Here is a 24,001-nt window from a genome sequence, read left to right as displayed (position 1 = left end):
GCAAGATTTCATTTTTGATAGCTGAGTAGTATTCCATATATATATAATGGAATATATATATAGGAATATAAACATATATCACATCTCCTTTATCCATTCATCTGTCAATGGACATCTGGGCTTTTTCCATAGTTTGGTTATTGTGGACATTGTGGCTATAAACATTGGGGTGCAGGTGCCCCTTCGGATCACTACATTTGTATCTTTGGGGTAAATCCCTAATAGTGCAATTGCTGGGTCATAGTGTAGCTCTATTTTTAACTTCTTGAGGAACCCCCACACTGATTTCCAGAGCAGCTGCACTAGCTTGCATTCCCACCAACAGTATAAGAAGATTCCCCTTTTTCCGAATCCTTGCCAACATCTGATTTTGGATACTAGCCCTTGATCTGATAAGATTTTTGCAAATATCTTCTTCCATTCTGTCAGTTGTTTTTTGGTTTTGTCTAAAATAGGGCTGCCTGCCTGAGATAGAAATGCTAGCTCAGGGATGCCTGGGTGGCTCAGTCGGTTAAGTGTCTGCCTTCAGCTCAGGTCATGATCCCAAGGTTCCTGGGAGTGAGTCCTGCATCGGGTTCCTTGCTCAGTGGGAGTCTGTTTCTCCCTCTGCCTGCGGCTCCCCCTGCTTGTGCTCTCTCTCTTTCTCTTTGACAAATAAATAAACAAAATCTTTAAAAAGAGAGAGAGAGAAAAGAAACACTAGCTCACAGGCTGGGTGAGCACTGAGTGTGGACAGACACCAGGGAGCCAGGAGTGATTGACAGCTTTTCCCTGAGGGCGCAGTGAGGAGTGGAGCCCCGAGCTTTCTGTCTGGGGCCTGGAGATTGGGAGGCCGCCATTTTCATTCTCATCCTTGAAAGCAGTGTGGAAAGCCTTCAGGGAACAAAAGCCACATAGAGCAACTTACTTAACCTGCCCCCTGGCAAGAGGGGTGCAATTCCTTCTGGGGCAAAGACGCCCTAGAATCAGTGTAACAGGCCCCTTCCCAAGCAAAAACATCTGGCCAAAAACAAACTTGCCAATCACACAGAACTGCACAACTCCAGTGCTAGGGGAAAATAGTATATAGAATTCATGGTTTTTTCCCCCACAATCTTTTAGTTTTTCAATTTTAATTTTTTCTCTTCCCTTTTTTGACCAATTTCTTATTTTATCAACTCTTTTTTTAAAAATCCTTTTTAATTTTCATTTTTACAGTTACATTCTATCTTTTCACTGTACTTAATTTAATTTTTGTATATATGTAAGTTTTTCCTTCTTTACAATTTGGGATGCAGTTTCTTCTAACAAACAGAGCAAAATACACCCAGAATCCAGTGTATTGCTCTGTTCTCTTCACCTGTCTGATAAATTCTCTTTTTCCTTCTTCCTTTTTTTTTCTTTTGTTAAAGAAAAGTTTTCATCTTCACAGTTACATTCTATCCTTTAATGTATTTAATTTTATTTTTGTACATATGTAGGTCTTTCTTTCTTTACAATTTTGGGATCTAGAGTTCTAACAAGCAGACCAAAATACACACAGCATTCAGTGTACTGTTCTGTTCTGTTCATCTGTCTGATTATTTTCTCTCATTTTTATAATTATTGTATTTATTTATTTATTTATTTATTTTGTATTGGGCCTCTTCCGATTTGTTTATATATATTTCTCTGGGATCATTGTTGCCATTTTAGTATTTTTTTCCTCTTGTTCATCTATTCTTCTCTGGACAGAATGAGAAGACGGAAAAATTCACCTCAAAAAAGAGAACAAGAGGCAGTACTGGCTGCCAGGGACTTAATCAGTATGGACCTAAGTAAGATGTCGGAACTAGAGTTCAGAATAACAATTATAAAGATACCAGCTGGGCTTGAAAAAAGCATAGAAGACACCAGAGAATCCCTTTCTGGAGAAATAAAAGAACTAAAATCTAATCAAGTCAAACTCAAAAAGGCTATTTATGAGATGCAATTAAAAATGGAGGCTCTACCTGCTAGGATAAATGAGGCAGAAGAGAGAGTTAGTGATATAGAAGACAAAATGACAGAGAATAAAGAAGTTGAGAAAAAGAGAGATAAACAACTACTGGATCACAAGCAGAGAATTTGAAATATAACTGATGCCATAAAGCAAAACAATGTTAGAATAATTGGAATCCCAGAAGAAGGGGGGGGGGGGGCAGAAGGTATATTGGAGCAAATTACAGCGGGGGAAAAAAAAAGAAGAAAAAAAAAAAGAAAATAGGCATTCAAGTCCAGGAGGCACAGAGAACCCCTCTCAACATCAATAGAAATAGGTCAACACCGTGACATGTGAAATTTGCAAATTTCAGAGACAAAGAGAAAATCCTGAAAGCAGCTCAGGACAAGAGGTTCATAATCTACAAGGGTAGAAACATTAGACTGGCAGCAGACCTACCCACAGAGATGTGGCAGGAAAGGACTGGCATGATATATTCAGGGTGCTAAATGAGAAAAATATGCAGCCAAGAATACTTTTACTAGCAAGGACGCCATTCAAAATAAAGGCAGAGATAAAAAGCTTCCAGGACAAACAGAAACTAAAAGAACTTGGAATCACTAAACCCACCCTGCAAGAAATATTAATATTAATATTAAAGGGGATCCTTTAAGCGAAGAGAGAGCCCAAAAGGAACATAGACCAGAAAGGAAGAGAGACAACATACAGAAACAGTGACTTTACAAGTAATACAATGGCGCTAAATTCATATCTTTCAGTAGTAACTCTGAATGTAAATTGACTAAATGCCCCCAGTCAAAAGACACAGGGTATCAGATTGGATAAAAAAAAGTAAGACCCATTCATATGCTGTCTGCAAGAGACTCATCTTAGACTCAAGGAAACTTTTAGGGGGGATAGAAATGGATTGGAGTGGGAGTTTCACAGAGGTTATGCAGAGGTCAAATCTCATCAAACGGAACCCTTTAAATGGATATAGTAGTTGTATATAAATTATGCCTCAATAATTTTTTAGAAGTGTAGTTGACACACAATATTACATTTGTTTCAGGTATGATTTAACAAGTCTATATATTACTCTACACTCACCACAAGTGTAGCCATCATCTGTCACCACACAACGCTATTACACTACCATTGACTCTATTCCCTATGCTGACTTTCATTCCCATGACTTATTCATTGCATAACTGGAAGACTGTACTTCCCACTCCCCTTCCCCATTTTGTCCATCCCCCCACTCTGGCAAACATCAGTCTGTTCTCTGTATTCATGGATCTGTTTCTGCTTTTTTGGTTTGTTTGTTTTAAGTTTTCAAAAAGCTTAAATGGGGGGGGGAGATTTAGCAAAATAATTTGTTCTTAGGAGCATGTAAGAATAGGAGAGAAAAATTTGGGTAGTAAAAGGTAATGAGCGAGTCCTTTCAAATAAGCAAATGGAGATTTAGTAAAGCAGATATCACTGAAAGGATTGTTTCAAGGAGGGAAAGGAACTACAACAATACAAGAGCTCTATTACCATAAGATCTGCAAGCTTCTCAAGAGTAAAAAGAATTTGTTTTTTATAGGAGAAATAAACAAAGTTAGAAAGGGGTAGTGTGGGGTCGTGAAGTAAGAGTGGGACTGGAAAATTATTTTTACTCTGAGACCAGCCTAGTCTCTGGGGCGGCAGTTAAGGAGGGGTTATATACTGGCTCAAAGTGAGGATAAATCAAAGCTTAGGGACCTGGAGGAAGGAAAACATCTTAACCAAAGTTTGATGAACAAACATTTCATTCCCATTGATCAGTGGGACAAAACAGTTCAGTTAATAATTTATGAATAGAATTTGGAGGTCTGTATGTGGCCTTGTGATAGGTAAAGAAAGGAAGGCACCTGTAGTCCTATATAAGGTATATGGGAAAGGTGCTTCTTTGCAGCAAGCCTCTTCTGGAACACAAGAGGGAGGGCCATTTCTTAACTTTTGCTCTTTTCCAGAAGCACAGGCTCAGGTAAAATTCAGTTGTACTCTCACGTTGTATAATTTCAGGGGGCATTTTATTCTGCTCCTTGAGAATAACATATGTGAAACTATGATAATTGAGACCAATTAATGGAATAAAAGAGATAATTCCTGAACTCTTATCATTCTTACAGTATATTAAAGAACCTAAAACCTGATAAAGAATATAATATGAATCAATGGGAAAATCACACATTATTCAAATTATGATGTTGAGAAGACCAGAGCTTTGGATAAAAAGCAGGTAAGAGCTCCATATGACATCAAAAACTAAAAGATACCTAAAAGGTAGCAAATAAGAATAGAATTTAAAAATTATATCAGTGGGGCCCCTGGGTGGCTCTGTTGGTAAAGCGTCTGCCTTCCGGGGTCTGTTGGTAAAGCGTCTGCCTTCTGGGGTCCTGGAACTGAGCCACCTGTCAGGCTCCCTGCTCAGCAGGGAGTCTGCTTCTCCTTCTCCTTCTGCACCTCCCCCAATCATGCTCACTCTCTCAAATAAATAAATAAAATCTTTAAAAAAACAAAAATGATAAAAGTAAAAATGATATCATCCTTAATAACTCAGAGAAAATATAGCTTACTATCTAGCTGACATCTATATAAGGAAGGTCTTTATAAACATAAGGGTAATGCAATGAAAGCATAAATGATAAATGTTTATATGGTTACATAAAACTATAGAGTGTTTGCATGCCAAAACCAACTTAATGAAAATTTTAAAAACCTAACAAAATCCATCACTCCCTTCTCACCCATAAAGAAGGGTCACTTGCCTTTGTCTTTGAAGTGATTGTTGACATGAGGGAAGGAAAGATTTGGAGGAGTTATATCATGGAACCACTGAGTGAAGACCTGGTAATCAGCCAATAGGCATAGATACAGCCATATCCATTATTTAAAATGCTGGTTTATATTATCTGCGGCCTGGAGCCCCACCTTCCCTACTCTTGGTCCATCAGCCAAAGAGGTAAACTTGGCACAGCAGGAGGCCTTTGGGACCCTGATCCAGCCCTGCTATTTGTTTTAATTCGGAATGGACAATTGGGCCCTATGTGGGACTGATTATTAAATATTTTAATATCACCCTTGCCTGTATAGATGTCATCCCAAAGCATTTTTAATAGCAGTAGGAAAAACCATCTCTTCCCTTCCTGCCTCTCTCCCCTACTGACCTAGAACTGTGTTACTTGTGTTTACCTCTACAACTCCTGGGAAGAATGACAGAGAAAATTATTAACCAAAAACATTTAATTTAAGAAGATTCAGATAGTATCCAAGAAAATTATTATCTGTAATGCTAAATAAAACACTTGTAAAAGAGGGTGGAAAGTAGGGAGATCAGGAGAGAAAAGCAAAGTGCAAAGAAGATGGATGGGGAGACCCCACGAGAGGATGATGAAGGATAAATCCCCATCTGTTTGTGGGAACACCAACAACACCCCCTGATCAGGGATTTCCAAACTTGGCGTCCAAGATCTAGGCTTATGGACGTCATTCCCTATGTTAAACTATCTAAAGGGATAAAAATCTGAACCTTGAAATTACTTGAGAAATACCTCCCTTCTGACAACTTTGAGCCCCAGAGATCATCTGGGTCTAACATGTCATTTGTTGTCAATTCCTCCTTTGTGCTAATAACTAGAAGTCATATGCCCCCGCCCCCACTTGCCTTTTAAATATTGCTGCATTTTGCAATGCAGTATAGAGGGAAATAGAAATTTATTCTTAAAAGCATCCTGGCAGCTATCTTTTGTTTTCATTCTTAAATATCCTTGAGGAGAAAAGTTCCAAAAGTAATTGTAAAGTTACCAAAAGTAACTTTTGCTTTTGGAGTGCCTGGGTGGTTCAGTTGTTTAAGTAACCAACTCTTGGTTTTGGCTCAGGTCACAATCTCAGGGTCATGAAATTGAGCCCCAAATCAGGCTCCACACTTAACGGCAGAATCTGCTTGGGACTCTCTCTCTCTCTCTCTCTCCCTCTCTCTCCTCTCCTCTCTCTCTCTAAAAAAAAATAAATCTTTAAAAAAAAAAAAGAAAGAAACTTTTGGTTTCAAAGTTGACGTTCTATAATCAGTATCTAGAGTCAAAATCCTTGAGCAGAGGGAGAGGATAGGTTTTGCTCATCAGCTTCCCCCAAAGCAACAACCCTGTATATGAGCTCCTACAGTAACCTGCAAGGACCTTAAGCTAAAGATTTTGCCTCTCATCATCCTATCCTTGGTGTTGTGAACCAGGAGCCTCAAAATGGTGCTAGAATTCAGCCTGGGATGAGAATATGGAAGCAGAAACCGTCATCGTAGAATTGCAGAAATCCCGAACCACAGGCCTCCTCAAACATAATCTTCTATAACCTACTTATTTTATAGCTAAGGAAATACCACCGGATATTTTAAATTACTAATGAAAATCTGACAGCAAGGCAGTGCTACATAAAGCCAAGTCCCCACTTCCTTTTTCCTGTATTTTCTTAAAGACACCCACTAAATAATTAGGAGAAATCAGACTGCAATAGTGCTATCTACGAACCAATCATTCCATGGTAGGAAGAACACAGGACTTGCCATTCTTCTGTAGATTCAGTGAGCTAAAAGTGAATATCTTTTATTTAGACAATTGGGGAAATCTGAATAAGGTCTGTAGATTAGATAACAGTATTAAATCAATGTTAATTTTCTTATTGTAAAAATTGTATGGGGTTGTATAAGAGAATATCCTTGTATTGGGGAATTGTACACTGAAGTATTTAAGCATGAGGAATCATATCTGCAAATTACTCCCAAATGGTTTAAAAAAATGTGTTTGTGTATGTGGTGAGGGAGGGAGGGAGAGGGAGAGACAGAGACATGGCTTGGACCAGAATGATAACAGAGAGATGAAAAGAAGGCATAGATTGAGGATGTGTTTACAAGTAAAGTCAAAATATTGGCTGATGGTTTAGATATAAAGACTAAGGGAAAAAAGAATCATGGGTAACTCATAGATTTTTGGGTGGAGTAACTGAGTGGTGATGGTGTCGTTGATTGAGATAAGGAAGACTGGGGTGATAAACGAGTTTAGGGGAAAAGGGTGCCAAAATAGGATACGAAAAATTCTGTTTTGTCCATGCCATGTTTCAAGCACCAACACTGAAATTATATGTTGATACCAAGTGCGCAGTTGGATATGAGAATCTGGAATGTTAGGCACAGGGAGGATGGAAATACAGAGTTGAAATTAATGCTGATACTATTAAATGTGGTGGTGGGGTTTTTGTTTTTTTGTTTGTTTGTTTGTTTGTTTGTTTGTTTTGTTTTGTTTTAATGGAGGGCTTGAAGTCATGACCCTGAGATCAAGAACTGAGCTCAAGAGTCCGACGTTTAAGTGACTGAGCCACCCAGCTGCCCCTAATTAAATGTGCTTTTGATTTCAAAAAACCAGAGATTCAAATGTACCCTAGAAATACCAGGGGTTTATCTGATTTCAGAAGCAGAAGCAAATAAAATGAGCCATCGCTCTGCTTTTTATAGCTTTTACTATAGCTAGCTCCATGAAATCTTCTCAAAGCCCTTTGATTGTATGGTAGACTTCCCAAAAGGTCTGGAACATTGCTGCTTCTATGTCTGTTTTCAGTTTATTGTTCATGCGGGTAGGACTGGTGGTGAAAGGAAAGGGGAACAGATGAACAGGGAAAAATCTGATATTTCCCAAAACAAAGTGAGTCATTGAAATAGCATGTATATGATTTAACAGAAATAGAATTCTAAAATAAATATCCTTTGAATTTCATTATACTACCAACCTCAAAATTCCTGCAAAGACGAACATGAGGTAGCCTTGCCAATTGACACACTCCTTTGAACAGTTTGAAACAGAGCAGCACTGCACTGAATTCCATGCCAGAGCAGATGGTGCTATACCAAGCTCCGGTGTTATTTCTGAAATTATAACTTTGATTTATACTTTCATTACAAATATCGAATTAATTTGTATTTTAATTATTTTTAATTATAACATTTAATATAGTCACTTTATAATTTATAAAGCCCTTTTACCAATATTATTTCATTTTTTTTCTTCCCTATATCCTTACAAGGTAAAGAAGATATATATATAATATATAAAGAAGATATATATATTTTTTTTCCTTATCTGACAGATAAAGAAAAAAATGACAGGCTTGGAAAATATAGTGGCTTGTCTGCATTAACATGGCTATTTTGAGTGACAAGACAAGGCAGTGAAAGCCAGATCACTTCCAACTTTGGGGCTGATTGTCTTTCTGTGGTACTATGAAGACTCATTTTTTCCAAACTGCTGAGTGGATATTTATTAATAATGTTCCCAATTTCATAATACACCAAACTGAGATAACATAGAGTGAAATGAATGTTTTGACATCATGAAATTAGATCAGAAAAGCTAAAACTAGCATTTCTAGTTTCTGAGTTGCTATTTCTTAACTAATCCATTGAACAGTCACTCACCAATCGTTCAGAGAGATATGTTCACCATTGTAAACCATTGTCTCTCCGACCAAAATACCTCGAGCTAAAACCTATCACCAAAATATGCCTGGCATAAATTCTCCTGAGAATGCCTCTAATTCAGTTCCTTACCACTTTTAACTACATCTTTTCTCAAGCTTCCAAAGAGATAATGGTTACATTATGTAAGCGACATGAATGTTTTTAAAACCCTTTTTCAGAAGGAAGTTTAAAAATCACAAAATTACTGAAGCAGATGTGGCTATTGCCACACACACACAAAAAAAGGAAGTTTCGAGAAAAGCTAAACATACAAATAATGTTAAAATATCAGATGTTAGCATGCTTGAGTGGACTCACTCTGGCAGTCACACATGGGAAATCTCACATTTTACATTTTGGAGACATGTTACACACAAAGATCCTATTCAGTGAAAATGCCGTTATATGAGCATATGATGAATGATTTATGTTGTTTATTTTAGAAGAGGTGTGAGTGCAGTTTAAGACTAGCCCAGAGAATCTCAAGTTAAAATTTTCTCGTTTAAGTATCATGTTTCTCTTCTAAAATCTCTCTCTCTCTCTCTCTTTTTTTTTGGTAAAAAAAACATTCATTCTTGCATTCAAACTATAGCTTCTGAATACAGGCTCCAGAATTAGAATTCAATATGGTACCATATCAGCTGACAACAATTAATTCTGGACTGAGGCATATAGATAGAGTCTCAATGAACTTGTTACTTACCCTGGAGTACTCCTATACTAAAAACACAACTGTTACATAAAGCAGGCCAGAAGGTGAATACCAAGAAGATTTATACTCTTCTGTACATATATTTAGCCAAATCAGAATTATTCTAGGGGCGCCTGGGTGGCACAGCGGTTAAGCGTCTGCCTTCGGCTCAGGACGTGATCCCGGCGTTATGGGATCGAGCCCCACATCAGGCTCTTCCGCTGTGAGCCTGCTTCTTCCTCTCCCACTCCCCCTGCTTGTGTTCCCTCTCTCGCTGGCTGTCTCTATCTCTGTCAAATAAATAAATAAAATCTTTTTTAAAAAAAAGAATTATTCTAAGACAATATAATCCATGATGTGAAAGATGAGTGGGGTGTGTAATTCAAAACAGTCCATATCTCCAAAAAGGAATTTAAGACATGCATTTTAGTAGAATACAAATACTTGACATTCTGAGAGTTCACAACTCCTAAAAAAGATGAAGTTGTATTATGAATACGGAAGATCTAACTGGACAAGAGGTAGGTCTGATATTCTGGTTCCTAACCGCAACAGTTTCAAACCAAAAATCTTTGTAAATAGTCTGAAATTCATCCTGCTCTAGATAATTCATGAAGCCTGGCCAGCCCAATTACAGCTCTTACCCCAGTTCTCTGCCCCCATCTCCCTAAGTCCTCTTCACTCAGACAGAAGCTCTGATTCCCTGTCTGGCCCCAAGCTTTGGAAACAGTGCTGTCTTCCCTTTGGTAGGACAGTTTGGAAGTCCTTTCCGTTCTGCTTTTGGGCATTTTCTAAATTATCTATGAGAAGCAATTAAAAATCGGTTTTTAAGAAGCAATAAAAATATTTTTAAGGGATTTAAGGATCACTGGTTCAGCATGCTAGGGATTCAGTAACAAGTGATGACTGTTTTTGCCATTGTTGCCTCCTAGTTCCAACTCCCAGGAGAGATCACCACCCTCAGACCCTGGGTCTTGTCCCCTCTACTACCACATAGGGCTTGGGCCCTTCACTGAGCCTGGCTCTTGCCACTCTCATCCCTGGAACTGGGCCCCCATTAACTGCTGGCTTACTTCCTTCATAACAACACTCACTCTCAGGTCACCCCTTTCACATCTGGTTGAGCCTTTCTGATGGTGACCACTTTCCTGGCTCACCACCATTACTTATAGCCATGTTCCTCAGAGACCAAGTTCTGTAAGGCTTGGAGAGGTTGCCAACTGATGACCCATAGGGCAAATTTGGCCCTCTAACACAATTGGTATGACATACTAGATATTTGCAATTTTTAAATATATTAGGCCAAAAAGATGTTCTCCATTTGGCCATAGTCTCTAGCACTCCCTATTTTTACACCTACCTCTTTATTAATTTGCTCACCTGCCTAGGACTTGGAGCCATTTGAGTTAGAGCCCGAGAGAGAGAGCCCCTCCACTGTCCCAACAGAGCTCTCATCAATATCTCAGCTGGTTCTCTTTACCCCGTGCCCCAGCACAATGTCTAATTTCAAGTCTCAATTTCTGGTCTTTCTCGCTCCGTTGATGTCAGCAAGGCAATTGTGTGAAATGACAACACCATCTCAGAGGCGAAGAAAGAGGAGGATCCAGGGTCAATACTTGGAAGCACTCTAGAATCCTTACTTGTTTCCTACATCCCTGCAAATTACAGCTAAACTGAAGAAATTTGAAAAGAAACTCACCAGAAGAGGGAAGCAAAGAACAGCCCAGATGTGCATGAAGAGGAATGATGGCTGTTACTTTACGAGTTAAAGGCAACAACCACAAAGATGGACAGATGTTCATCGCCCGACTGTCCGCATGGAGTAGTTATCTCCAGAAAGTACACGCAGTGCTACGCCCACAATAACCAAGGATTCGCATTCCATGCAGCATATGAGGAATTTGTGGGATTCAAGGAAACATTTCATATCGGTTTGGGGGAGATTTGGAGGGAGAAGGATTCAGGATATGTGGGGCAAAAAGAAGTCAGATGACAGAAGAGACAAGCATGTAAGCACGAGTGGAAGTAAGGAGGATGGGAGGCAGGGGACAAGGAAGGCAAAGTAACAATTTATTGAGCATGTACTGGGTCCCAAGTATGGATACTCACACCATCTCTCAAGTTCAGAGACTTGAGGATTTACTCAAGGTCACAGGGGCATAAAGCAACAGAGTCAAAATGTAAAGCCAGATCTGTGACTCAAAAGTCCTTGTCCTTTTCATTGACACCAAAGTCTCTCCAAGGTGATTCATTTTAACCTGAGCAGCAAATGCGTCCATGAGAGTGAACTCGATAGTGTTTCCCTCATGGCTTGAATAAGTGTGTTTAACTTTTAAAACGGTCCTGGGAAATAAGTATTGTTTTTTCCTTTTTTCACAGAAAAGGAAACTAAAGGTCAAAGAGGTTAAGGATCACACCGAAAGTCAAGGGCTTTTGCAGACATCAGCACTGTCACTTGCTGCATGCCGCGGGCAGAAGGGTCACCCATTCTCTGGGCATCTTGCAAAGAGGGGAGCGAGGTAGGGCCAGGGTGCAGCTGGATGCATAATAGCGCTGTGCTTTCAAGAGAGGGATCCCACCCCCTGTGGCTCTCCCTTTTAGAGGGCAAGATGACATTGGATTTATAAGCAAAGGACAGAAAGTCTGGGCTTGAGCACTAAATGGTCAAGCTTTGGTGTCACTTGTCTGTGAACATAGCTGGTTTGGGGCTTAGTTCTTCCCGCTGGGAAAAAGGAAGCCACTGATACCACAAGAAGTTGTTTCGGACGTAGCCCCTTCCACCAGTGAGAGGAGAGACATCACCTGCTCCAGCTAGTTCATCCAAACGACCCAGAAAGAACTTTTAGGAACATTGACTGGACAATCCAGCTTCTCTTTACTCATTCACCAAAAATAGTGGCAGAGGCAGAACTTGAATCCAGGTCTTTCAACTTCAGAACCGAGGAAGGAGTTAGAAAGCTAGCCCTTGTTGAGTGAAGACAACAGCCGAATCCAGAGGCTATGGTGAACTCAAGGTTGGGTCACCTGACTTATTTGTGTTTTCCGGGGTTCAAACGGCAGGTGATAGTCAAGTGGGTAAATGCCAGGATCCTGGTTCTGAGTGATGGGTCTACTCACAACACCCCAGACATGGCTAAGTACTTGAGGAGGAAGATACCTCCAACTGGGAGAGAAAGACCTCAGAGACTGACAAAGGAAATCATAGGAAACCTTTTCCATTAAGCTCAAAATGCATTTCTACTTTAAGTGGTTTGGCTCTTTCCTACTAATTTATAATATCATTTTTGTTTGGAAAATAAAATAGGCTACGTGTAAGGAGTCCTACGAGGAATGTTTCCATGAATAACTCCCCCATGATTTTTTAAAATTTCCTGTTAATTTTTAACTATAAATCATTTTTAAATGCAGGTATCTTTATACTACATTTACAGTTTTCTCTGGCTGTTCAGTTTTCATTTTATCTCTAGAGTAGATTTAGAGCAAAGACCTGCATTTTTTTGTATTCTCTTAAAGGTCGAGGGATGTTTTCTTGTATCATGTGACGAGCCATTCTTATGAAACTAGTACTGATCTGGGAATGCTCCTATTTTTTATTTCTTTCTATCCTAAAACTAAACCAGATGACAGACAAAAAATAGGTTTCTTTTCTAATCAAAAATTTTTTTTTCACAAATAGCTCCTTCGATGAAGTGATACTACCTCCTTTTTGCCTGACATCAAAATCAGGGCTTCAGTGTTCATTCGTTCCTACATTTGATCCTGGAAGGCATGGATTGTGGGTGAAATGACCCACTGCTAACGTACATGATTCACAAAGGTCATTTAAGAATGAAACACTCACCCTGTAGATAGATTTGGTTTTTCTACCACTGGTTTCCTTCCTTCGTCCTTCTTGCTTCCTTCCCTTTTTCCCTTCTTCCTTTGGCTGTCAACAACCTATAAGTGAATTCATTAATATACTTCATACTAATAGTAAGGTTCTATTTCACGGAAAAAAAAAAAAGGAAAGGCCTGAGTGTTAAAAGATAAATACAAGAAATTATTTTTTTTCTTACTGAATCTCTACTGCATTTTACTCTCTGAATACAGCTTACGATACTGTTAATTTAATGTTGTGCTTTGAACATGTATCTTGGTAGTTTTACAAGACCATTTCTTGGTACTTCGGATCAGTAGGAAGGTAGGGAAGTGGGGGGCATGTGAGATTGAATCTCCCTAGAAGCGTATCCTGAAATGAGGAATTTGAGTGACAGCAGTTATGTTGGGAAGTGAACTTCAAAAGCGCCAGCAGGAGTATGCGGAGGTGAGACAGGGAAGGGAAAAAAATGGAAAAATTAGCTTTTATTAAGCAGATTACAGCTGTGGGCATCGGAGGCTCAAGTCCGCCAGGTAACATGCGGTAGAATTTGGTTTTGAGTCGTGCCCCTGAAAACCAAGGCTCTCCTGAGGAAGAAGGGAGATAGACGTAAATATGGAGAGAGGGAAGATAGGAAAGACTCTGTGGTATTTGATTGGAACTGTCAGTGTTAGTATGAACTCGCAATTTTTAAAAAGCAGTGTGTGTGTGTGTGTGTGTGTGTGTGTGTGTGTGTGTGTGTGTGTGTATTCAAAGGAAAGAACATGGGTGGCACCGGGGCGGCTCAGTCTCTTAAGTGGCTGCCTTCAGCTCAGGTCATGATGCCAGGGTCCTGGGATCGAGTCCCCTATGGGGCTCCCTGCTCAGGAGGGAGTCTCCTTCGCCCTCTCCCTCTGCCTCTGCCCCCCACTTCTGCTCTCTGGCTATATCTCTCTGTCAATAAATAAATAAAATCTTTAAAAAAGAAATGAAGGAAAGAACCTATATCTGACCGAGCTAAGATAGGTAGTAGTGACCTGAAACAATGTGAGAAATCCCCAAAGGGGAAACCCAGAGGAAGAGAGGTTTTTCTTCCTTTTTGGACAGTATCCTTCTAGAGCTCTTCTCTGCTCTAAACAGGACATATTCTACACTTTCATTTAATGAGGAGGGTGCCTGATAAATCACTTTTCTATTAATCAGTTTAAGAAAGCAGGATAACATTTGCCGTAACATAAGCTTTTCTTCATTTTTATAAAATAAACACGGACTAATCACACAAATTCAATATTTGATAAGCAAAAGCGTTACAATATGAGAAGGAGTAGCATCAAGTAAAAGATTTGATCCTTTGTTTAAAAAACAGAGTGAGGTCATCTTGACACAGGGAAACTGAAGGGACCCCCATGAGAATAAAAAAGCCATATTTTTTTCCTTCGTTACTTTTCCAGCTTCTAATCCTGCTAGGACCTGCATACCCACCCTACTCTACACACGCCTTGTAATGTGGATAGCATACGTCCTCCTGGTAAAGGACAAAGAGATAATGATGTCTTTGGAGTCTTCCAGCACAACAGACAACATGTAGGGGTGAGCGGACAGGGTCGTCATAAACTGCGTCCAAGACCACTGACTCCAAATACGTTGACATTTGAGACCCTGGGCTTCAGGGAATCAGTGACTTAATGAGGGACACCCGGGCCCTGTCCTTGATCTGACCAGTTCCTGGATACCTAAGAGGACATGTGCAGCAAACCACAAATGTCAAGAAAAACCCCAGACCCCGAGCAAAGAGACTCACGCTCTTCCCCTTTCTGTCTTCAGACACTCTGTATCTCTCTGTATATATATAGATATATACCTTCAATAAACTCCGCTTTCACTTCCTCCTGGCTCATGCTTGATTTCCATCCTGCGTGAAGCCAAGGACCCTTTCGGCTAGTCCTGTGGGACCCCCTCTCTCGGTCCTCAGACCCAGCCTGCCTGCGTCAATCTGATTCCAAGAGTGGCAGATAACTTAAAGGAGCCTTTCCCCTGAGGACGGTTGTAATTGCAGGAAACACAAAACATCTAATCATGGGCATCGGCATGCTAACAAGTAAATGAAGAGCTGGGTCAACATGCAGATGAAGAGCTCCAGGAAATGCCCCTGAAATTTGGGGACACTTCTGTTCTGGCTATATTACTCAGTTCCTGAAGAGGTAGCTGAGAATCTGAATACATTGATATTCATAAATTTATACTTGCTCTCCTTTCTGCTCTTAGCTTCTTTAGAAGACATAAAATTATTAAAGTAATAATTATAACAATTATTATTGTTGGCTTTGTGACATTTATAGGTGATGTTATAGATATAATATATAGAACAATAATACCACAAAATGGGGGGGGGAATAGATCTATACAGGAGTAGTATTTTCATATCTCACCAAAGTCAAGTTGTATAAATCTGAAATTGATGTTCATAAAGAAGATGTATATGGAAAGCCCTGGAGGAACCACCAAGGAAATAACAACAAAAATAGTAGTAAAATCATTCCTGAAATGAAAATTTCCCCTTTTTACAAGGCCGCAGTCATTTTGAATTAGGGCCCACTCTAATGACCTCATTTTTTAAAACTTATTTAAATTAAAACTTTATTTTTTTTTACATCAGTTTTAGGTTCATAGCAGAAGTATGGGCAATGTACAGAGATTTCACATATACCCCTGCAGCTGCAGTGAATGCACAGCCTCCCCCAATATCAACATTCCCACCAGACTGGTACATTTGGTACACAACTGATGAACATAGATAGAACTATATTTTTATTCTCACATTTTGAAGTTTATTTAACGATGTAAGTAATACATTATATATATACTACGTTATATTGTTAAATGAACAAAAATGAACACTCAACAGCCAGGTTTCCCAATCTGCTATAAATTATAGATAGTTGCATCATTTAAAAAATGGAAGAAAACACCTCATAATATTTATCAAAGATTGTTTCTAGGTGATGAAATCATAGCCATTCTCTCAATTATCTGCATTGGTTTTTGTGCCCAAGGACTTCATCCTAACTTGATCCCCTGCAAAGACCCTATTTCCAAATAAGATCACATTCACAGATACTGAGGTGAAGACTTCACCATCTTTAAGGGCAAGTACAATTCAACCCATAGCACCCTATTACAAGAATTAACTTAGGTAAAAATCCTCTTTATATCGAAGGGCCTTTCACAAACATAAAACATGAAAATTTACCCAGTCCCATATAATCTTATCCTCATCAAGCTGGGACTAAAAGAGAGTGACAGTCCAACGACTGTAATTGTCCGACTTTGGCTCTAACAACCTTGCAAGAACTCCAGCTCCTCAAGCTGTCGCCAGACTGTTTGGGGGCCTCACGGAGTGACTCTGCATGGAGTGTTCTCTTGTATGCGCAATAGTATCCATCACTTTCCTGCACTACTGTTTCAGCTGATCCAGGCCACGTAATCTGTCCTTGCTGATACCCAAAGCTCCTGACACTTGTCTCTTAATAGCGTCACCACTGCTACTGGATATTGTATCCATTCTCTCTGCACCATTGGAGAGGGGAAACATGGTTCCCACATACTGCTATTGTATATTTAATTATTTTTAAAAAATATTTTATTTATTTGCTTGACAAAGAGACAGAGCACAAGCAGGGGAAGGGCAGGCAGAGGGAGAAGCAGGCTCCCCATTAAGCAGGGAGCTGGATGTGGGGCTCGATCCCAGGACCCTGCGATCATGACCTGAGCTGAAGGCGGATGCTGAACCGACTGACCCACCCAGGCGCCCCACACCATCTATATTTACCCAAATGCCAATTCTACACGATCTTAATACATACAGCTTTGTAACAAGTCTTATTACGTGATAGGGCAAGTGCTTCTACCATCACCTACTTCTCTTTTTTCCCCTTCTTTCTCAGGAATGTCTTGAGTGATCTTGGACCTTTGCTCTTCTATATCATATACATGTTAGAATCAGCTTGTTAGTTACAAGAAGAAGGTTATATTGAGGTTTGGATTGAAATGTCATTTCATCTATTGACTTTTTCATGTACTGAGTCTTCCTGCCATGTGGGGAATTACGTTGATGCAACGGTAGCCTCCCAGTATATTACTAGGCAAGCTATCTCAGACATCACAGAACAGAAAGGCTCAAGGCTAAATGAAAAAAACTCACATCACATCGTTTATTAAATCACTTTAAAATACACAGTGGGGGGCACCTGGGTGGCTCAGTCAGTTAAGCCTCTGCCTTTGGCTCACATCATAATCCCAGGGTCCTCCAATCAAGCCCAGTGTCAGGCTCCCCACTCAGCGGGGAGTCTGCTTTTCCCTCTACCATTCCCTCTGCTCGTGCTCTCTCTCTCTCTCTCAAATAAATAAATAAATAAAATCTTTTAAAAAATAAATAAAAATAAAATACACAGTGAGAAATAGGGGAAAGGGGTAAGTTAAAACATTTAGGATAGGGTCCAAGCTACATGGCAGGGTTTTGTTTTCTCTATATACCGCATGAGCTTTCCCGGTGTGGGTGGATGGTGTGGTTTTGAGGACCAGAGTTGAGGTTTGAACAAAGCAGCTCAGACAGAAGATGCCCTGCTCCAACGATGTATGATTGCCCTACCAGAGAGATTCAGGGGTGGGTACATTTGGTCACAGCTTTAGCATTTCAGTTTAACCTGTTGAACAATCTTGGGTTTTATTTGTGTTATTGGGTAGAGGATACATTGGGCCAGAATAAGCATCCAGAATGGGTGGTTGAATAAAGTCCTCATGAATAATGAGTGCTATCATATATTAAGTATACTTAGTATGTCCTGAATATTAAGTACCTTTGAGTATTTAATGTATCATGAATATTTAGATCTTAGTTCCTCATGAATATTAAGTATATCTTGGTTCTTTCATCCCTTTCTACTTAACACACATGTGTGCTACATATTAACTTCTCATCCATAATTAATACATCTAAAGGCTTGCATTGATTTCATTTGTTTTCTTTTAGAGAAGAATTGAATTTTTTTTTTTAAGATTTTATTTATTCATTTGACAGAGAGAGAGACAGCCAATGAGAGAGGGAACACAAGCAGGGGGAGTGGGAGAGGAAGAAGCAGGCTCCCAGTGGAGGAGCCCGATGAGGGGCTCGATCCCATAACGCCGGGATCACGCCCTGAGCCGAAGGCAGACGCTTAACGACTGAGCCACCCAGGTGCCCCAGAATTGAATATTCTTTTTTTTTTTTTTTTAAAGATTTTATTTATTTATGTGACAGAGAGACAGCCAGCGAGAGAGGGAACACAGGAAGGGGCAGTGGGAGAAGAAGAAGCAGGCTCCCAGCGGAGGAGCCCGATGTGGGACTCGATCCCGGAACGCCGGGCTCACGCCCTGAGCCGAAGGCAGACGCCCAACGACTGCGCTACCCAGGCGCCCCCCAGAATTGAATATTCTTAAACAATATAATGTTGCATTAAGAAGTTGTACATTTCATTTGGTTTAATTTATTTAAATCACTTTAAATATTTCATTCCATTTTTTCCCCTTTAAAGGTCTCATGCAACATTTTATATTATTCATTCCCAAGTACCTCCTATCTTTTGTAGACATTGTAAATACATCCTCTAAATATTTAGTGACACATTTCCTGACATTCTCTCACCCTACTCAGGCAATGCATTATAGTTGAAAGAGCATGATCTCTAAAGTCAGATAAAACCAGATACTCTACTTACTAGTTATGTGCTTTTGGGCTTTTCAACCTCGTGGAAGGTCAATTCATGAAATAAGGGCAATAATACCTAACCCATAGCATTATTGTAAAATTTCAGATATATTTTGTGCCAAGCTGTCCTGTGCATTGTAAGGTCTCATGTTTAGTGGCATCCCTAATCTTTATCCACTGATACCTCCAGCATGCTCCCATTCCTCAGTTTTAAAAAAGAATGAGAAAATATATACACTGTACATATAACTAGGAAGTTTTCAGTTATTATTGTTAATAAGCCATTCTGGGCATCTGGATAACTGTATTTTTATATTTTATGAACCTAGAATCTCTTATTTCAATCAGGTTACACAAAAATATGTCCTGTGTGTGTGTGTGTGTGTGTATGTCCAAACGGAAAATTCTTGGAGTCATCATTATCAATTATTGTAATTTCAATAAAGAGGGAACAGATTTTACATTTGGATGTCTGTAGTATTCTGGATAATTAATGTCCATCATAGTATTTAATTCCCAGAAGCTCTTAGAAGCAGGTGCTGTTACGCTTTATAAAGGATCTTATTTCTTATAAAGGAGGAAGTTGAATTTCAGAGAATGTAATCTCTTTAATGTTAAGTCACTGCCAAGTGACCAGTCCTGTCTGATTCCAAAGCCCATGGCCTCTTTGTCACCCTAGGGAGCCACGTAATAAATCCTTCAGAATGAATAATACATGTGGGGCTCTTTGTCCTTACATCAAATGGCTCAGACCACTGTGTTTTTGAGTTTGTGTGTCTTGTTTTGCTCTATGGAAGACCTGTAGGCGGGCACTCTTATTGATTCCCTATGCCATGCTTCTCTACAGCCCATACTTCAGATTTGTCCCTTGCTAGGAGAACCCCTGCTTGCTCATGTCTAGGGTAGCTTTGCGATTTAACAGAGGCTAGACCCCTCCCCAACCCCAATGATCTTGACTAGTGCCAATTATTGTCATTCTATTCCCCTTGCCAATGACTGGCTTAGGCACGGGTATGTGAAATAATTGTGGCCAAGAAGACATGACAGGAAGCCTACTAGGGAGTGTCCAGCAGAAGTTTCTCCTAGCACACCTGGGTGGCTCGGTCAGTCAAGTGTCTGCCTTCCACTCAGGTCATGATCTGGGGTCCTGGGATCAAGTCCTGCAACGGACTCCCTGCTCCATGGGGAGCCTGCTTCTCCCTCTGCCTCTGTCCCTCTCTCTCTCTGTCTCTCATGAATAAATAAATGAAATTTTAAAAAAGAAAAAAGAAGTTTCTCCTAGCTGATAATAATAGACCCATGGAAGAAAATGACTCCTGTTCTTCACCCTGATAACATATCATCTTGTGGTCATAAGTAGACAAGCCTCAGAGCAAGAAACAACATGTCACTGACGAAAGAGTGAAAAATGGAAAAATGCTGAGCCTTTAATGATATCATCAAAATTAATACATCATACATTCCTAGGAGGTACAGCCTGGGTCATGCAGTTGTTGTTTTGTTTTGCTTTGGTTTGATCTCCTGTAGAGCATGTAATGGGCTGAACATCCTGTAATATTGTTACATGCCTTCTTTCCTACAGGTGAAAACATTTGGAAAGTACAACCAAAATTAAAAAGGTAATAAAATGATTGAGAGAACCCTGAACCTTTTCTTTGTTTTTGCCCTGTAAAGTTATTTAAGAAATAGTCCTATCTCAAGACTAGTCTACACTTTTAAAAAATGTTCAGGCTGACTGCTTCATTGCTGTGGGAAAAGCAGCAAGGAATGAGGTGAGAAGCCAGGTGTTCATTATCATGCCAATTGTGTAGAATGCTGAAAAACCATTCCCTTCTCCTTAAAGAGTGTGTCACACAGGAAGCAGGTGGCCAAAATGTTAATCATGACTCGGAATCTTCCCTGCGGGCCTGTGTGTTTCACCAGAGGTACCACTATGACCAAGTCAGGTGACGAGGCTGTCTTAAGCATTTTAGGTACCAGATGACCCTCTACCACTGCCGATCATATTATTTTCGCCGTTCCTCCTTTTCCCCCTTCTCTTGGAGGTTGAAAGCATTCATTTATCTACAAGTATGTTAATATGAGACATTGTGAGAGTTTTTGTCATAGTTGTAATAATTTGGGATCTACCCATGGGTAAAGTAGAAGGACTTTTCCATTCTTACAATGTATATTGTGTTTCCCTTGTACATTGGCATAGACACTCAATAAATTATGGTATGAGTGAATAAATGGATGCTAGTGTAAAATAAATGGAAATAAATTTTGACTAATGTATTCATTCATTTAGTCTCCTTGCTGTTGAAAAGCTCATTATATAGTCATGGCAAGGTAAATAGATAATTACAATAAGGATTGCAGGTATTATGCTAGAGGGTACTATGGAGGAAGAGTGACTTTTTTAAGCTGTGTATTTCAAGCAGAGGAAACAGCATATTCAAAAGGTCAGAGAGTGGTACATTGTCTTTTGTGGCTGGAGTAAAGAATGAATGCTGGCCTCCTCACACCTACCATCTCATTCCCAGAACCATGATGCTGATTATGTCAACCTTTATGCCTTCCAAGACCGCACTGGGCAGTTTGGCTCTGGAATCAAAATCAGAAAGATCACAAAGTAGGAGGAAGATAGATGGGCATTAATGAGCCATGAGTGAGATGAAATGTTGACTTAATCCACGGGGTAAAGAAAATTTATGGGCATAAAAGGATAAAGAGTATGTGAGCCAGTTGATAATTGGAGGAGAACAAATAGACACCCTGAAACGGATTTCAAGAAAGTGGTAGAGGCATGTTAGGACAGAATCTGTTATAGTTATAGACTTGAATTCTTGTGGTATCACCATGTTCCTTATTGATAATAATTACCATCTCAAGAAAGTTGGGGAGAATGAGTTTCTGTTCTTCACAACTCAAGAAGCCTAATGAAAACCAACTCCTCTAATATGCATTTTTTCTGTTCCTGTTGAGTAGGATTCTTCCTTCACTTTCCCACAAACATGTCATTGTCATTTCTGCCTGCTTCTATCCTTTATGTCATTTATGTTAGACAATGTTCCTTTTCCTCTCTCCACCTAGGCATTCAGCCGACATCTTGAGCCTGACCAAACTGCCAGATATGCTCCTAGATGCTGCGGGCTACAGAGATGACTCACACACGGTCCTTGGCTTCAAATTTAGAAGCAACCTAAATGTCCAAAGAGACATGGTCTAAGTAATTATGGTATGCCTGACAAAACAGGTGACTTTACAGCCCTTAAGATCATGTTATGAAGAACACTTAGTGACATGGGCAAATTCACACAATCTAATGACAAATGACAAAAGCAGGTCATGATAATGGTGGGGAATATAGGCTTTAATTTAGGCTTTGTAGTCAGATCAGCCAGCATTCTAGAGTTTGCTAAGACCCTCTCTAAATGTATGAACTTGAGTAAGTGACTCAACTAGTCTGAACCTCAGTTTTCTTGTCTATAAAATGGGAATGATAGTATCTACTGTTATATATAAGGTCCTCATGACAATTAAATGAGTTAATATATGTAAAAATATTTAGTGCAGTGCCTGCTCACAAGAAATGATCAGTAAATGCAACCCAATATTAGTATATCATAGTATACTAAAAAAATTAAAATATACATTAAATGTATATATGGAAACTGGAAGAAAATATCTTAAAATGTGAATAGCATTATACCTGAATGATATGACTACAGCTGATCTTTATTTTCTTCTTTATACGTTTATGTGTTTTCTATATTTTCTACAATGACAATGTTTTACCTTGTAACAAGAAAAGTTATTTGAAATGATCATTACGGTTCTTTAGAATAGGTTAAATATTGTTTCCAGTTTGATTTTTCAGACAAGTGAAATATTACAAAACTTTAATTAATAAAGTTAAAATTAGATTTTGTTGTAGTTTAAATTGTGATATTGTTCCAAACAACATGTCCAAGCACTTTCATTCTATTTCACAGTTTAAAAAATACTAGATTAAGAAGGACATTGAACTTCCCTTGCAAAAGAACATATAATAAAGGTCTGTTTAGTTAGACAGTCCTGCTCTAAATGAACAGTTATGGAGTTAAATTTGTTGAGATTATGAGTGTGTGTGTGTGTGTGTGTGTGTGTGTGTCATCACAACAGCATCAGTTCAAATCAAATCAGTGTTGTGAATACTGTGGATGAAGAGTGAGGAGAAAAGTATTGGTAGTCTCTTGGCCAGATGATATAACTATACCTATGTCTATACAGAGAAATAATCATATTCTACCTATTCAAAATTGAAGCATGGATCAAAGATAAAAAGATACAACCTCAGAAAACATGGATAGGGGGCGCCTGGGTGGCACAGCAGTTAAGCATCTGCCTTCGGCTCAGGGCGTGATCCTGGTGTTATGGGATCGAGCCCCACATCAGGCTTCTCCGCTATGAGCCTGCTTCTTCCTCTCCCACTCCCCCTGCTTGTGTTCCCTCTCTCGCTGGCTGTCTCTATCTCTGTCGAATAAATAAAAATCTTTAAAAAAAAAAAAAACATGGATAGTCATGAATCTGGAGGCATTACACTTCATGATTTCACACTATATTTCAAAGCTATTGTAATCAAAACAGGATGGTATTGGCTTAAAAACTGTTACATAGATCAATAGAACAGAGTAGAACCCTGGAAATAAACCCATGCATATATGGTCAATTATTTTATGACAAAGAAGCCAACAATATGCAACAGGGAAATGATAGTCTCCTCAGTAAATGATGCTGGGATCTGGATAGCCAGATGCAAAGAATGAAGTTGGACCTCTATCTTACACCATACACAAAAATCAGCTCAAAAGCAATTAAAGACTTGAAAGTAAGATCTGAAACCATAAAAACTCCCAGAAGAAAACACAGAGGGTAAACTCCTTGGCATAGTTATTGGCAATGATTTTTTGGATTTGACACCAAAAGCAAAGGCCACAAAAACTGAAATCAACAAGTGGCACTACATCAAACCGAAAAGCCTCTGCAGAGCAAAAGAAGCCATCAACAAAATGAAAAGGCACCCTACAGAATGGGTGAAAATATTCGCATGTTGTGTATCTGATAAGGGGTTACTATCCGAAATATATAAAGAACTCATATACATCAGTAGCAAAAAAAATAAACAACTCAATACAAAAATGGGCAGAAGAATGGAACAGACATTTTTCCAAAAAGGACATACAAATGGTAAACAGGTACATGAAAAGGTGCTCAGCATCACTCATCACCAAGGAATTTCCAAT

The 24,001-nt window shown here is 39.3% G+C and overlaps 1 protein-coding gene across 2 annotated transcripts in view; it reads right to left on the bottom strand.

Moving 5' to 3' along the window:
* DTWD2 (DTW motif tRNA-uridine aminocarboxypropyltransferase 2) overlaps positions 1-24,001 on the bottom strand; it is a 161,085-nt gene that overhangs the window by 106,921 nt on the left and 30,163 nt on the right. The window contains exon 2 of one of the 2 annotated variants that reach the window (XM_087862366.1): positions 12,998-13,092. The exons of the other annotated variant lie outside the window; for it this stretch is intronic. The gene's annotated coding sequence lies outside the window, so the exon portion shown is untranslated. The remainder of the gene's footprint in view (positions 1-12,997; positions 13,093-24,001) is intronic. 2 annotated transcript variants of the gene reach the window in all.

Source organism: Ursus americanus, chromosome 5 (genome assembly GCF_024610735.1).
Source record: "Ursus americanus isolate L20-20 chromosome 5, mUrsAme1.1.p, whole genome shotgun sequence".
In the NCBI taxonomy this organism is placed as follows: Eukaryota; Metazoa; Chordata; class Mammalia; order Carnivora; family Ursidae; genus Ursus; species Ursus americanus.
This window is presented reverse-complemented; position numbering and strand designations above follow the sequence as displayed.